This window comes from Pelodiscus sinensis, chromosome 5 (assembly GCF_049634645.1).
Source record: "Pelodiscus sinensis isolate JC-2024 chromosome 5, ASM4963464v1, whole genome shotgun sequence".
Taxonomy (NCBI): Eukaryota; Metazoa; Chordata; order Testudines; family Trionychidae; genus Pelodiscus; species Pelodiscus sinensis.
Window position 1 is genome coordinate 69,575,974 of NC_134715.1, and position 17,572 is coordinate 69,593,545.

The window sequence follows — 17,572 nt, forward strand, 5'->3', positions numbered from 1 at the left end:
GCACACCCACCCCGCCTAGTATGAGCTCATAGCAGCCCAAATGGTCACTTTGGCCGCTGTGGGATCCCCAGTCTCTCTGTTATTGAGGCAGGGGGAATAAAGTGTTGCTATCCTGATTATGTGAATCAAGGACAGTGGAACTGTTTTATGACAGAGGGATTTTCCATCAACTAAGTATCACTCTCTAGACAAGGGGCATGGGTTCCAAACCCAGTGAAGTGAGAGAGGCTGGGGACAGACTGGTGGGACCCCGATCTGAGGGTCTGAAAAACCAACTGCATCCCTTCCTCTCTCCACTGTGGAATATCAGAGCTAATTTTGACTCCATTAGGGCTATGTTTACACTGGTGGGTTCTTGTGCAAGAAAGGCTGTTCTTGTGCAAGAATCTGCAGATCATCCACACTGCCTGCCGGCTCTTGCGCAAGCAGGTTTACAGTAAAGTGCGGTAAGAGAGGGCTTCTTGCACAAGAGGTATGCTCTTTTGTAACAGGTGTAAGTTCTCTTGCGCTAGAGCTCTTGTGCAAGAAGGCAGTGTAGATGCGCTACAGGGGTTTCTTGTGCAAGAAAGCCCTATGGCTAAAATGGCCATCAGAGCTTTCTTGCGCAAGAGAGCATCCACACTGCCATGAATACTCTTGCGCAAAAGCACAGCTCGCACATGGCAGTGTGGACATGTTCTAGTGCAAGAAGCTGCCAGTGTAGACATAGCCCAAGAGTCTAGTTACAGGCTGCTGAGCTGAATTCACTTTGGGCCGATGGTGCACCAGCACTGAGGCTCCCCATCTATGAGCTGAAATCACTAAAGAGCTAAAATTTACTAAGAGCTGAACTCACCGAGTGCTTCAGGGGAGCCTGAAGTTATATTACTAAGCTGCTGGCAGAGCAGTTCGGGGAACGACCGGCGGGCGGCCAGTAGGAGTGGCGACAGGCAGCCAGCAGAGTGGCTGGCAGGAATGACTGGTGGGGCAGCTGGTGGAGTGTGGTGGAGTGGCTCACGTAAAAGGCTGCAGCAGACCCTATGGAGAGGCTGGGCTGTCGGCCTTGGACCATGTAAGGTGCCCTTTATCAATCCTCCACCTCCCCCGTTCCACCCTGGTGACTTTTGGGGTATTGGACTCTCTACCAAGAGACTTTTGGGGTGTTGGACTTTTGGGGACTTCGGGTGATTCTGGGCTGGGGTGGGTCTTTGCTCATGGTTTGGTCTATGAATCCTAGTTGTGGTGTTTTCCCAATTTAATGCTGATGTCAGTTACCTCGTGTTATTAAAGATTTGCTGCTATACCGAGGCTCTGTGCTTGTGAGAGGGGAAGAATTGCCTCTTTGAGGTGCCCAGAGGTGTGTGTAAGATTTCCCAGGTCACTGCGTGGGGGCTCGAGCCGGTGTTGCAATACGTTGTTGGGAGGGGACCCCTAAGTACTGAACCCAGCCCTTGCTGCTATTAACTCAGCCTGGCAGAAGGGTTACACTTACATCAGATGGCCCAGAGAAAATTTAAAGTGACTCATGTTTATAAATCAGTGGCATCTGAAATACTGCTGTTCTTCAACACTTGGCACAGGAAACAAATGGGGTGGCAAGACAGTGTCTGGAAATCTTGCCATTCTAATGGCAAGCGTTGACTCCAAATGTGTCAACTTGTATTCATATCCCATGCACATTTGCTATAAGAATTAATATAAGATGAGCAAAAAATTGCTCCACGCTAATCTGTCATGTAAAATGTATTCTGATGGCTGCAATTATTTCCAGCATTGATATTTTTGTTAGAGAAGACCTTTGATACTGCACAGCAGTTTTGTTCTTTTATGATTGGATAAGTGTATGTCAGAATGCTTTTATAATTAGAATAAGAGTTCTTATCTTTCAAAACGGTCTACTGATAAAACTGTCTGCTTGGATACAGTATGTGCACAAAAGGCCTAATTTGAGTAAATTATATAGGTTGTATCTTACACTGTACAAGATTTCAATGAAAAATGGTTTATGTACATTTCCCCAAATTCAGCAACCTTAGCTTTTCTGTTGGATCTGATGTCAAAAGACAGTCCAAAGATTGTAAGGCCAAATCCAGCAGCAAATGTCCTCAGTTTAACATGCTGCTAATGTCTTGGGAAGATGTAGAAGTTAATTAATTAGCAAATGAGCCCACCCAAGAGAGACACTGTGCTCCTGGAATTGGCAAGCGTCTCTTCATCAGTTCCTACAATCTTGTTTTTCTACATTTCCCCCACCAGTCGTGATTAAAGGCCTTGTTTAATTACTGTTTACTACCTGGGAGTATAGGAGATGGTTCTTCTCTCTGCTTCTCAGTTTCTACTGCAGGCAAGTCTGCTGCAGTAGCAGACTTGTGGCTACTGTGGGCTCTTCATTGCTCACTCATAAATTTACAGGGATAACGGCATGACTGCTGGACCCTGCACAATGATTAAGGACTGACAACTGATACTGTTGTATCTTTAGTAAGGCTTTTAATACCATCTTGCCTAACCATCTAATAAACAAAGTAAGAAAATATAATCTCAAAGGAGTTAATGTAAGGTGGGTGTATAAGTGTTTGGAAAACCATTCCAAGAGAGTAGTTAACAATAGGTTACAGTCATGCTGAAAGAACATATCTAGAGGAAGCAAAATGCAGGACAATGTAGCACTTTAAAGACTAACAAGTTGGTTTATTAGATGATGAGCTTTCGTGGACCAGACCCACTTCCTCAGATCAAATAGTGGAAGAAAATAGTCACAACCATATATACCAAAGGATACAATTAAAAAAATGAACACATATAAAAAGGACAAATCACATTTCAGAACAGGAGGGAAATGCAGGGGGGGGAAGGAAGGAAGGTAAGTGTCTGTGAATTGATGATATTACAGGTGGGGAGAGTGGGATGTTTGTGAGCTAATGGTATTAGAGGTGATAATTGGGGAAGCTATCTTGGTAATGGGTAAGATAGTTTGAGTGTTTGTTCATTCCTTCTCGGAGAGTGTCGAATTTTAACATGAATGACAGTTCAGAGGATTCCCTTTCAAGTGCAGATGTAAAAGGTCTTTGTAGCAGAATGCAGGTGGTTAAGTCATTGAGAGAGTGTCCTTTCTGGTTAAAATGGCAAGAAACTGTTTTTTCTTTGTGATCTTGTCTGATATCTGTTTTGTGGGCATTAATCCTTTGGCGAAGTGTCTGAGATGTTTGTCCAATGTACATAGCAGACGGACACTTTCGGCACATGATAGCATAAATTATATTTCCTTCCTCCCCCCCCCCCCCCCCCGCATCCCCCTCCTGTTCTGAAATGTGATTTGTCCTTTTCATATGTGTTCATTTTTTAAATTGTATCCTTTGGTATATATGGTTGTGACTATTTTCTTCCACTATTTGATCTGAGGAAGTGGGTCTGGCCCACGAAAGCTCATCATCTAATAAACCATCTTGTTAGTCTTTAAAGTGCTACATTGTCCTGCATTTTGCTTCAGCTACCCCAGACTAACACGGCTACATTTCTATCACATATCTAGAGGGGTCCTGCAGAGATCAGTTCTGGATCCAGTTCTGTTCAATATCTTCATCAATGATTTAGATAATGTCATAGAGAAGACACTTACAATTTTCAGATGATACCAAACTAGGAGTGATTGCAAGTGCTTTGGAGGATAGGATTATCATTCAGAATTATCCAGTCAAACTGGAGAAATGGGCTGAAGTAAACAGGATGAAATACACCAAGGACAAATGCAAAGTATTCCACTTAGGAAGGAACTATCAATTGCATGTATAGAAAATGGGAAATGACTGCCTAGGAAGAAGCACTGTATGTTTTTGGTATCAAATCCTTTGCAAGGAACTAGCTGAAGCAATTGTGGAACCATTAGCAATTATCTCTGAGAACTAATCTTTAAGAACTGGCGAGATCCCAGAGGACTACAGAAGGGCAAATATAGCACCTCTCTTTAAAGAAGAATGAAGATGACCTAAGGCAGTGTTTCCCAATTTTTTTTGACCACGGAACCCTTTCAAACTCAGAAAAATTTCAAGGAAACCCCTAGCCAGGGATTAAGTTTGTCGAGGAAAAAAAAAAAACCACACCCAAACACACACAGACTGCCAGTACACCACAATTGGTAGTAATAAGATGCTAAATATGGTCATGAGATCACCATTCATTTAAATTCAACATATTGAATATAACACCATTCATTTATATTCAACAAAAATCATATTAAATATGTACAAAAAATAAAACTATCAAATAATATTAATTATATTCAAAGTTTTCAATGAGAAGAGAGGTTTTTCTTCTTTTCTTGGCAAATTCTTTTTATATTTGGTTTAATACTAGAAAGTTGGATTCGCATATCTGGCGCAGCATTCAGTCGATTTCTGTATTTCGTTTTCATTGCTACATAGTTCGAGAACCCAGTTTCGCACAAGTATGTACTGTCAAAGGGTAACAGCTGACAAACTGCGCGTCTTGATAAAGATGAATATTCTTAACTTTGACATAAGTCACTCCAAAATGTAATCAGAGAAACTTCTTTAAATTTTTGTATTAATTGGCCATCTGAAGCGATTTCAATTAGGTTTTCATAATCTTGTGTAGAAAAACTAACTGGCTTTTCTGTTAAACTTAATGGATTTCGAATCCAGTTATTGTTGTCATTGATGTTTGGAAAATACTTAATTATGTTCATGTATAAATCACGGAGATGATCTGCAATGTCGCTGCGAATATCTTCATCAAGTTTGTATCCATTTTCTTCAAGGAAATCATTCAGAGTTGGTAAACAATCCAAATCATTTCGTCCTACAGATGAGATCCAAAACTGTAGCTTCCGTGACAATGACAAAATTTTGTCTTTCGCATTAAAAATATTTACATTCTTTCCTTGCAGCGACAGATTTACTTCATTTAGTTTTGTAAAGATGTCTGCAAGATACGCAACTCTAGATAACCACAAAAAGTCTGTTAAATGATCAGACAGTTGGAATTTGTGATCCATCAGATTTGCGGAGAGCTCATGACGCAATTCAAATAATCTAACCAGCACTTTTCCTCGTGATAGCCACCTGACTTCTGTATGTAGAAGCAGGGCTGTGTGCTGACTACCCATATCTTCACACATAATTTTGAACAGTCTTGATTGTAATGGTCGAGTTTTTATATAATTAATCATCTGTACTGCTTCGTCCAACACATTTTTAAGAGAGGGAGAAATATTCTTAACTACCAGAGCGTGTCTGTGGAGAATGCAGTGACTGCTGGTGCAGTTTGGTGCTACATTTTTTATTCGTGTTACAGCGCCAGCCACTGTTCCTACCATTGCTTTGGCACCATCACTGCACCCATCAACACATTTTTCCCAGCTTATTTGATGTGTTTTCATAAAGTTATTGATACAATTGAATATATTCTCACCAGTTGTATTGGTTTGCAAAAATTCACATAAAAGTAAGTCTTCTTCAATAGAACTATTAAAATCATAACGGACAAATACAAGCAGAACTGCAAGACCTGCAACGTCAGTGGACTCGTCTAATTGTAATGCATATGCATCACATAAATGCAGCTGAAAAATAAGCTCCTTCTCGATGTCAGCAGCAAGATCGTGAATACGACATGTGACAGTATTGTTTGATAGTGGCACAGCCTCAACTTTTTTACTAGACTCCTGATCCAACATACACATCACAATATCTTTTGCACATGGTTTTATGAGTGATTCCCCAATAGTGTGTGCTTCTTCGGCGAGCGATATATGATAGCTTACTTTGTAAGATGCTTCTGTTGCATTTTCATTATCAGATTTGGCAATTTTTGACATGAAGAGTTTACTTTTTCAAGTGATTCAAGCTTTTGCTTAAAAAAATTAATGTCTTTATCTTTGTATTCTGGATGATTTGTTTCAAAATGTCTTCGCAATTTAGCAGGTACTAAACAACTATTAGATAATATTTTGTTGCACACTACACACTGGGCACCTGAAGCATCTTCATTTCCATTGCTTGTGAATCCAAATGCCAAATAGTCCTCACAATACCTGCGTTTCTTATTAGTCAGCTGAAATTTTTCATAATTAACTTGAGCTGCCTCAGTATTTTCCTTGCTGGTTTCAGTAAAAATATTGGACTTTGAAGTACTCACTTTTCTCTTTAAAGTTCCTTCTTTTAACCAACGATCCATGGGGAATTTTGATATTAGATTGAATTCTTAAACTTAAAGTCACACACAGGAGCCATGTGTCCTCGCAGTGTGTATGGGGATTTGTTCCGATCCTCACAGTGAGTAGGAGTTCCGGTGTTCCACTCACTGATAGTACTCCTCCCCCCTCCCACACACACACACATGCTGCCTTTACCAAGGGACCTAGCAGCAGCAACAGCTGCTTGTCCCGCTTCTGCCCGATCAACCCAAGATCCCGCTCCCGCGTCCCCTGCTGCCGCTCTGCTTTTACCAAGGGACCTAGCAGCAGCAATAGCTGCTTGTCCCGCTTCTGCCTGATCAACCCAAGATCCCTCTCCCGCATCCCCCGCTGCCACTCTGCTTTTTCCGGTGGTAAAAGCAGAGCGGCAGCGGGGGACGTGGGAGAGGGATCTTGGGTTGATCGGGCAGAAGCGGGACAAGCAGCTGTTGCTGCTGCTAGGTCCGGTGGTAAAAGCAGAGCGGCAGCGGGGGACGCAGGAGATGTCTGAAAGGGGAGTGGGGAAGGAGCCAGCTCCTCTGCGCGCCGGGCTCCTCTGTCTCTTTATGGGTGGGGGGAGGGGAGTATTCGGGTTCTCACGGAACCCTTACGTTCGCTTCGCGGAACCCCAGGGTTCCACAGAGTACCATTTGGGAAACAGTGACCTAAGGAATTATAGGCTGTTCAGCCTAATTTTGATAGCTGGAAAGGTACTGGAACTTGATGACAGTAGCATAAATAATCATTCAATGAAACACCGGGGGCCACTTCAGAAATTTTTGAAGGGGCCCCAGGCTGCCCCAGAAGGGGCGGGGCCAGGACACTTCCATGCTTTTCCCCACACAGACCCTGATTGGCCTGGGGTTAGGAAAGTGTGCAAAGTCTTTGCCCCCTGAGAGAACTGCCAGCTGTTCTGAACAGCTGGCAGTTCCTTCTAGATACCAGCGCCTCTGGTAGTGGGAAGAGACTTCACGTGATTCCCCTTGCTTCCCCCAGGTCAATCAGGGCTTGGAGAGAGGGAGCATGTGAAGTCTTTTGTTCCCTGCTCCCATCCTGCAAGCAGTGCTTAGAGTCAACCACCAGCTGAGCAGGTTGAGAGGAGACTCCACTCCTCCTGTCCCCAAACCCTGATTGGCCTGGGGATGGGAGGAGAGCACGGAGTCTTCTCCCACCCTGCCCCAGCTTTGCAAGGAGTGTGTGGCACTTAGAAGCACTGCACGCTCCTGGCAGGGTGGGAGGAGACTTCGTGTGCTCCCCCCGCCCTGCTCCCAGGCCAATCAGGGTTTTGGGGTGAGGAGAGCATGGAAAGTCTCCTCCTGATCTTCCAGGAGCACACAGTGCTTCTAAGTGCCACGCACTCCTTGCAAGCTAGGGGCAGGGCTGGAGGAGACTTCATGTACTTTCCCCCAGGCCCTGATTGGCATATGGGGCAGGGGAAACAGCAGGGCCTCCATGGGCTGGATCAACTCACTTGACAGGCCGGATCCAGCCTGAAGAGGCCCTTTTGCCTACTCCTGACCTAGTGTGAATTGTGGAAATCAGTAGATGTATGGATTAAAGTAGTATGTCCTCATATATCTACTTACTGAAGTGTAACTAACACCTCTTCAAATAGTGACTCTTTTTTCACAAATCTATTGCTCACATTGTACCTTTTATACCTGGGGAGGGATAGCTCAGTGGTTTGAGTATTGGCCTGTTAAACCAAGGGTTGTGAGTTCAATCTTTGAGGGGGACCATTTAGGGATCTGGGGCAAATCTGTCAGGGATGGTACTTTGTCCTGCCATGAGGGCAGAGAATGGGACTCACTGTCCTCTCAAGGTCCCTTCTAGCTCTATGAGATAGGTATAGACATATCTCCCTATATGTCAGAAACAGAGTAGAAAGTCTACAAGAAGCCAACTAGTAACTGCCAGTTACACTTGACTCTTACATGATTAGGGTAAAGGTTAGAAAAATTGGAATATAGTAGATGACTTGCAAGTAAGCAGTAGAGGCAGGTGTCATATATATATATATATATATATATACCTGCAGATAGGGAACAGGTCTGGTGCACACTGCTGCTTATATTGTCATTTAGTCTTCTGGTGAAGAAGATAGTTGTATCTTGTCAGTGTCTGGAACTATTGGAATCAGTATACACTACATGATGTTAGTTTCATAGATTACTCTGTTGACTTGGTTCTCATTAACTTGGGTAGGAAACTGAAGCAAAATAGTTTATTTAAAACAATTTAAACCAATTTAAAAACAGAAAAAAGGAAATAATGATTTGTGGAACATATGACAAGAATCTTCACTGTTGCAATTTTTTATTTAGTGTAAGCGATTTAAACCCTCATGCTTTGCTGCATAAACTAGCCACTCGCTGACAGGGATTAGATAGGTAGTTTCCCTATTGGCAGCCTTTTTACAATTTTCCATGGTGGGATTGTTTTTCACCATTTTTTGAGACTTCTGCTATTAATCACTTTCAGACATAGGGTATTACCAAAACGTACCCACTAGTCCAATCTGACATTGCAACACTTTAATCTGTGCTATGACTTTGAATGATGTGATAGGATGTAACTATGTTTTTCTCAGAGTGATCTCTTCAGATACTCTTGTTTTTGCTGTATGATGAGGATTATATGGCCTCTATGATATTAAGTGACTTTGAAAATGCTTACCACAAGCGTTGATGATTTTTCAGTTAAACAATTGCAGATATGCCACAGAATTTACTCAGTGTTTCAATGAGAGTGTTTTCAGTACCTTACTGAAAAATTACTTGTAGTAGAACTAGTTGAAGAAAATGTTTGAACTATTTATTAAAAATAATATTAATTACATCTTAGCATGTTTTTAGTATCAAATCCTTTGAGAGCTAAACTTGATTATTTGCAACTTTGTTTTTCATTTTTCATTTTTCTGTCTGAGCTGTTCACATACTGTTTGCCTTGATTGTTTGGTCACGTAAGCAGTAGCCTCCCCAGGAATTGAAATTAGGGGGGTTGTTAGAATTTACAAGGGGGGGTCAGAGCTGATGAGGGGTGACATCGTGAGGGTGAAGGTGGGCTATATGGCATCATAGATCACAAAACTAGGGGGGTGTTGGAGAAATTCAGGGGGGGAATACACCCCATCAGGGTTTAGAAACCACACTGTATTTTTCCTGCTTCTTGATTAGAAGACAGAAATATTTAAATTGGAGAATAATGAGAGAATAATTATTCTTCCAGTAGGAATTTTAAGGCATTCACAGCTGTGCTGAAATTTTGTGAAACTTTCAGGACTTGCAATTTCATGAATACCTAACAGTAATGAATTCTTGCAAATAAATAATATGAACCCCATGAACCATGGTACCGTGAATGTGGCTGTTTTTATTCACAAAAATATCAGCAAATCACCTCCTGAAACCCTGATATGTAGGATTCTAACCAAAACATTCATAGAGTCATAGAGCTGGAAGAGACCTCAGGAGGTCATCAAGTCCAGCCACCTGCCCAAGGCAGGACCAATGCCATCTAAATCAACCCAGCCAGGGCTTTGTCAAGCCGAGACTTAAAAACCTCTAAGGATGGAGATGCCACCACCTCCCTAGGTAACCCGTTCCAGTATTTCACCACCATTCTAGTGAAATAGTTTTTCCTAATATCCAACCTAGACCTCCCCCACTGTAACTTGAGACCATTGCGCCTTGTCCTGCCATCGGTCACTACTGTGAACAGCCTTTCTCCATCCTCTTTGGAACCTCATTTCAGGAAGTTGAAGGCTGCTATCAAATCCACCCTCACTCTTCTCTTCTGCAGACTAAACAAACCCAAATCTCTCAGTTTCTCTTCATAGGTCATGTGCTTCAGCCTCCTAATCATTTTGGTCGCCCTCCACTGGGCCCTGTCCAATGCATCCACATCCTTTCTATAGTGGGGGACCCAGAACTGGACACAATACTCCAGATGTGGCCTCACCACAGCCAAATAAAGGAGAATAATCACTTCTCTAGATCTGCTGGCAATGTTCTTCCTAATGCAACCTAATATGCCATTTGCCTTCTTGGCTACAAGGGCACACTGTTGACTCGTATCCAGCTTCTCATCCACTGTAATCCTCAGGTCCTTTTCTGCAGAACTGCTACTTAGCCAGTTGGTTCCCAACCTGTAACAATCCTTGGGATTCTTCCATCCCAAGTGCAGGACTCTACACTTGTCCTTGTTGAACATTATCAGATTTCTTTTGGCCTAATCCTCTAAATCTGTCTAGGTCACTCTGGAGCTTATCCCTGCCCTCCAGCTTATCTACCTCTCCCCCCTAGCTTAGTGGCATCTCCAGATTAGGGTATGTATTTCAAAACTAAAACACAACTGAGGTTCTCAAAACAAAACCAAAAATCCTAATTTAAGTTGCATGTTCTATGAAGAATAGTCTTTCCTTATTGTACAATTTGCAATTATAAATAATTATCTGGAATTCCAACTATTACTAATGCACTGTTGAAGGCATATTTTTGCTTCACATTTTCATGCACTGATAGTTGAACTTGCTACTGGTTCTGTGATCAGTGGAACTTTTATGGAACATTATCACACTGAGCTGAGCCTGGTAAACAGATTTGTGTTTGCTTCATTAGTGTCTATTTTTAAACCACATTCTAAAGCAACTTACAATGAAAAACCTAGTTAAAATGCTGCACAAAAAGTTAGTTACTGAATATTTATTTGCCTTTACAGAAAACTTTCTACTTATAGTTGTGCTTTTAGAATGCTGTGCTGTAGTAGTCTATTGATCGCCCGGACAATCAGTGTAGGTGCCTTGGACAAAGACATTTCATTAAAGGATGGAAAGCAGGTCCATGAAATGGGCTCTCTTTTTATTGCAATTCTGACTAATACATGTGGCACGAAACATATGCAAATAATTTAAACGTGTACTTTCTTAGGACATGATATACAGTCTATAAAATATCTATGCTTGTGGGCAGTCATTCAGAAGGCATTTTTCAAATGGTCAGTACTGGACAAAAGAAGGAAATTAGGATAGTTTGGCCTAACAAACCTATTTGGGCTCTTCTATATAACTCAAGGTGCTTACAAACAAACTGAATGTTTAATAATTTGTTCCAATAGTGAAGTTAGACTGACTGATCTGTATCTACATGGGTATTCTTTTTCCAGTCCTCTGGGACCTCACAGGTTCTAGAAAGGTCATTGTTAGCCATTTCAAGGTTGCTTTAAATAGGTTTCTTAAGTATCATAAGTTGAATTTCATCAGGCCCTGCTGACTTTTTATACAGGGGACAGTATATAAATTTAGCATTGTTGTGACATTTTATTTCTCTTTCCATGTTAAACTTATTGCTATGCGGATGGCCACAGAATGTGTGCAAGATTGTAATGTCACAGATGGCATATTTTAATCATGGGCACCTGTTGGTGAAGGTTGTGCTTTTTTTGTGCATCCAGTAGGATTTTTATCCTGTAAGTGTGCTAATAAAGAGTGAAAAATGAGTTGTGTTGAAAAGGAATAAGTGATCAATAAAAAATTTGGAAGGATAGTGATAGAAATGTAGCCATGTTAGTCTGGTGTAGCTGAAACAAAAAACAGGACCATGAAGCACTTTAAAGACTAACAAGATGGTTTAATAGGTGATGAGCTTTCGTGGGCCAGACTCACTTCCTCAGATCAAATAGTGGAAGAAAATTGTCACAACCATATATACCAAAGGATACTATTCAAAAAATGAACACACACATTTTTTAATTGTATCCTTTGGTATATATGGCTGTGATGATTTTCTTCCACTATTTGATCTGAGGAAGTGGGTCTGGCCCACGAAAGCTCATCACCTATTAAACCATCTTGTTAGTCTTTAAATTTGGAAGGGTGAATACAAGGATACACCCAACAAAGTGTTGTTAAGCTACTGTTGAACTACACATTAGCCACAAGGATGGAGTCCTTAATTCTTAAATATGATCTCCCTTTAAATGCTGCCTTTGAATTCGGATCAACGTAAAACCTAATCATGTCTTCCAGCTCAGTTTCTGAGCTAAGGTACTCAGCACTGAAACAGAACTGAAATCTAAATAATGGTATTATACTGATATAATAGAAACCAGAATGATTTCTCACACTTTTTTAATGTAAACTCATAGTTCTAGTGGCAAGCACCCTTATCAACAGATGAACAGTTGTGATTATTCTTTCCCATTCTAAACATTCTTCCACAATAATAATAATCTTAATTAGTTAATATACCGGAGACTGAGTTTTTCAGCCATGTAGTTCAGCTGATAATCTTTTACAGATTCTTTGCAGCTGCTTTGGAACTTGATCTGGAAAATCATGTATGCTTAGTTACTATGGTGATGAGAGCCATATAAATAAGTGGATAGACAAAAAGGTTAGACATGGACCACAAAATTATATGGGAAATTGCATTCCCACAGAGATTTGAAGAGCTGTTAGTGCATTCTTATCTGAGTGAGGTAACAGCAACACTTTTTTTCTTAATCTGCTTTTCTTCTATTTTGTCCAATCAACTTTATTACTGTTTTACCTTTATTTCTGTTTTCAGGGCTCTTTATGACCAAACCATTTAATGTAATTAGTCGTTTCTTCCCTCACTAATGGCAGGTATTACTTTTAACTGGACTTTCTCTGCCATGTGCGGATTGATTGTTTACTCTAACCAATCATGTCCCCTCTCCTCATATTACCCTTACTCCACATACATCTGTCTTCTCTTCCTTCTTTCTTTCCCCCCATGACCCTATTTTTCCACTCACCTTCCTCCCTTCGGTGTCCCTTCATCCTACCCTTGTTTTTCTATTTGCCTAAATACTTCCTCACCTAGCTTATCCCCAATTTTTTAAATTGTTCCTTTACTATGACAATTGCAGGTCACCATCAAATTATTCACTCTGTTCACTATGGATCTGTCTTCACTATTTAGACCGTAAGGTCTTTAAGTCAGGAACTCTATCACTCTGTGTTTCTTCAGGGATAAATACCCTGGTGATAAATGCCTTGGTTAGTCTCTAGGCATTACCGTAACACCCACAATGGTTCTTACTATTAATATCAACAAAATATAGACCGGGCCTGTGCTTGCATGCTTTGTCCTGGGAGTACTCTCATTTGGAGCTGGATTCTGACATGCTCACTCCAGTTTAGTAGCAACTTAGTTCCTGAGTACTCCTGGTGACCTCAGTAGAACTATTCATACAGTGAGACGTTACTGAACATGAGTCAGGATATGAGAATCTGTTTCTTAGTTGAAACAGCTTTATCTGCATAAGGAAGTCAGAATTGGGATCCACAATATGTTAAAGAAAAGTCTAGAAGAAGAAAAGTATCTGAAAAATGGGAAACAGTGTACTCTTTCTATGCAGATATGAATGACTGCAAGGAGAGACTTAAAATACTGGTGAGCATGTTAATTCTGGGAAAGGATTTTCCCTGTATACATAAAGTTACACTGTACGTGAGCGTGACTGCCATAACTATCTGAAGCCCAAGGTCCAGTGTGCTTCAATAGCAAACTCATATAACATTGAGTGAAGGGATTAATCTCTCAAGCACAAAGTTTAATATAATTTAAAATAAAAACAAACTCATATAACATCATACTAATGTAAATAATCTGCAGCTAAAATGCATGTTGAATCTCTTTTTTCACACTATGTCAAACACATCAGTTAGAGCTGGTCACAGAATGGGATATTTTTCCATGAACAATTACTTACTACTCTTCGGCAAAAATGTTTGGCCAAAAACTGTGTTTATTAGGTTTTTTTAATGAAATATTAAAATTTTTCATGGAGAGCCAACAATTTCTCAAAAAATAGTTTTAGCAAAAAACAATTTCCAATTGAAAAATAACTATACTATTACAAAGTAATTTAAAAAAAACCACGGGAGAGAGAAGTTTCAGAACTTTCCTTCATTTGCAAATTTGATGCCTTTAATCAAGGTTTGAACAAAGGCATGAACTAGATGGGCCACTACATTCAACAAACTAATGACATTAAAAGCTGAGTATTGAGCATTTACAGCCCACTCTAATAGCATCATTTAGCATAGACTCTCTAATTGACAAGATTTTTTTTCCTTCTCATTCCCTCCCTATTCCTTCTTTTTCTGCTATTTATTTGTATATCTGGACCTCTTGCTCCATTCACCTAAAGAAGTAGGTTGTGCCCACGAAAGCTCATGATACCATCTACATTATTTGTTAGTCTCTAAGATGCTGCAGGACCATTTTAAATTTTTAAGTTAAAAAATAGTTATAATGAGAATTTGACAATATCAATTTCCTAATATGTCTACTTAGCTATATAAATAATACATCCTGATTTATTTAACCATAATAAAATAACAATACATAATTGTTATATAACAAAATAGTTGTCAGACTTATTTCAGTGTTCTAAAATGCCTGAAGAATTTATTAAAGAATTGTTGAAACTATTTTTTACTCTCTCAAATCATTGGAATCTCGAAACTGAAATCTTTGCCTTTACTGACATTTTCATTTGCTTCATATAAACACTAATTTGTTAACATAGGATGTGTTGTCATTTTTTTCTTTATATAATTAAAAGAAGAGTGTTTAAGCATTTGATTTTGTTTTTATTTATTTGTTTGTTTAAGCCTATACAAAGAATGGACTTTGGATTTTTGTAAATAGGCATAAGAAAGACAGATCAACTTCTGAGCCTACTGTTTTCATGTCCCTTCTTTTCAAGTCCAGAATGAAATGTTTAGTCTGTGTGTGGGGGAGGGGGGGCAGGGGTGACTTTTAGGGTTGGGAGAGTAGTGTTCTATGTGAATTCTGTAGACAAAGAGAAATGAATACATATTTTAGCACAAGATCAAAATGTATATTTGTATTGCTATAGTATATTATCAAAATGTTTAATAGGTTCATTAGTCTATAATGCTACTTGTGTTTGGTATTTCTGCTGCTTACATATCTACACAATGGATCTCATATTGTCTCTAGCCTATTATTTACTGCATTCCTAACTTTCCTCAAAAGAAATAGCTGCTTGTTATTGTAAAAATATTATGAACACAGACACCATCAAAAATTGTAAACTAAAACAAAATGGGCTCTTCTAATTAGAGACCTGTCAACTTTGGGAATTTGACTGTAACCATAAACTGACCCTTTTTTATTATTCATATTATTTTTGTCACTTTCAAGTTGCACAGATAAAATATTTGAGTTGTCACTCCTTCATTGGGTATCTACCATCTTGTTAGTCTTTAAAGTGCTACATTGTCCTGCATTTGGGTATCTACAATTGACTGATAAAATTAAATGTTGCCTACTAGGCTCTTCCGCTTCTTGCTTCTATTACAAAGCTGTTACTTAATAGAAAATTCTTATTCTGTGAGTCCCCTAGATAAACATTTTATGTGGAATTTCCTCTTTCAGAGCAAAATAAGAATATTCTGTCAGCAACAAACTTGTGAAATGGTATAAATTAGATTAAAATGGATATTTGAAAAAAAATGAATAGAAATACGTTCATAAATATACACCCAAATGCAATTTCCCTTTTCTGGGGGGAGGGGGATGAGGAGAAAATTTAATGATACTAACATTTTCCAGGTATTTCCTTCTGGCTCCCTATAGCTCTCCTTCTCATTAAGAGACAATTCAAACTTAGCTCAGAGATTTGTACTGCCCATTTTAAACCATTTTACATATTGGAAATGGATTGTTTGTATGTATTTGTTCTCTCTCCCTTAACCTGTGTCTAATCCTTAAGGCTATGTCTACACTGCATTTTTTTTGTGGATGAGGCAATGCAAATGCAGCACTCATTAGCATTTTCTCATAGTTCATTTGCATAATCTCTTCTGATCCATTTTATGGAAGAGGTTTTTGCACAAAAAAAAGCAGTGTAGATGCGTCCACTTACAACAAAAAAAAACCTTTGCGCAAGATCCCTTATGCTTCAAAAAAGGAGGTATACATTATCTTGAGCAAAAGAGGGGTTTTGTGCAAAACAGACCTGTCTATACTACTTTTATTTTTTGCACAAAAATCTCTTCCGCAAAATGGATCAGAAGAGATTATGCAAATGAAGTGCAAGAAAATGCTAATGAGAGCTTCATTTGCATTGCTTCTTCCCCCCCAAAAAAGGAAGTGTAGACAAAGCCTAACAATACCATGCTGATCTTAGCCCATGACTACCTATGGGTTGAACCTCTTTAGTCCCACACTCTATGGTCTGTCAGCATCCATGGTCTGGCATGGTTTTAGTTAGCCAGACGCCCACTTATCACGGATGTGGCCAAGTTCCCAGAGTCCCATAAAATTTGTTTACAGCCACTAGTCCTGGCTCTCAGTGTGCTTTCCTATTATTTAGCTCTATTTACCCCCTAAATGTCTTGTAAGAGCTGGAAAGCAGTGCAAGTGTTGGCAATGCTGCTAGACAATATCGACTTCCTGTGGTTCGGCAAACTCTGGTTTGACACCAGTCACATCTCAACTGTGCAGGACTAGAGAGGTTCAGCCTGTTCTTTGATTAATAGACCTGTCGAAGGCTTTTTGAAAATTCCAGTAAATTTTATCTGCTATTTTGACTGTACATATAAAAAATTCTACTAAATTAAAGAGGCCTCTATTCCCTTTACAGATTGTCTTTATGTCAATTGCTCTCATAGAGTGCAAGTGTCCCTTAGTATTATTTACAATGTTTTAAATGCTACATTTCTGTATTGTTATATATATTGCAATATTTTATACTATACAGGACAAAAGTAATACTATAGTATTCCTTAGTGTAGAAAACATTTCAGGATTACATCTACCAGGATACTAAATAGGAAGCTGGGACATTGATCTCATTTATGCTGGTCTGAAACTGAAATCATTCCATTTAAGTCAACTAAGTTACAGTGATTAAAACTGCACCTTGATAATTTTCCAATGTTATACATCATAGCATATATGCTTTTTAGACAATGGTCCTGACTATCTTCAAGTCTCAGTATAACCAGCGGCGGATTTAGGGCAGGGCGAGTGGGGCGGCTGCCCCGGGCCCCGCACTTCCCGAGGCCCCGTGCATGCGCCGTGGCACCATGGAACATGCGCTGTGTCAAAGGAGGGGCCCCATGAAATTTCACTGCCCTGGGCCCCATGACACTCTCATCCGCCCCGAGTATAACATGACTTAGTTTCAGTGCCACATCCAAACAAAAGACAGGACTATGCAGCACTTTAAAGATAGAATAGTAATAGAGATGTAGCCGTGTCAGACTAACACAGCTATGTCTCTATTACTCATCCAAACAATACAATGTCATTGCCGGGAAGAAGATAGTTGTGGTTCTTAAAGCATTAAACTTTTGTCTAAAGAAAGGATTTTTTGACTAATAGATGTGTTAATTAA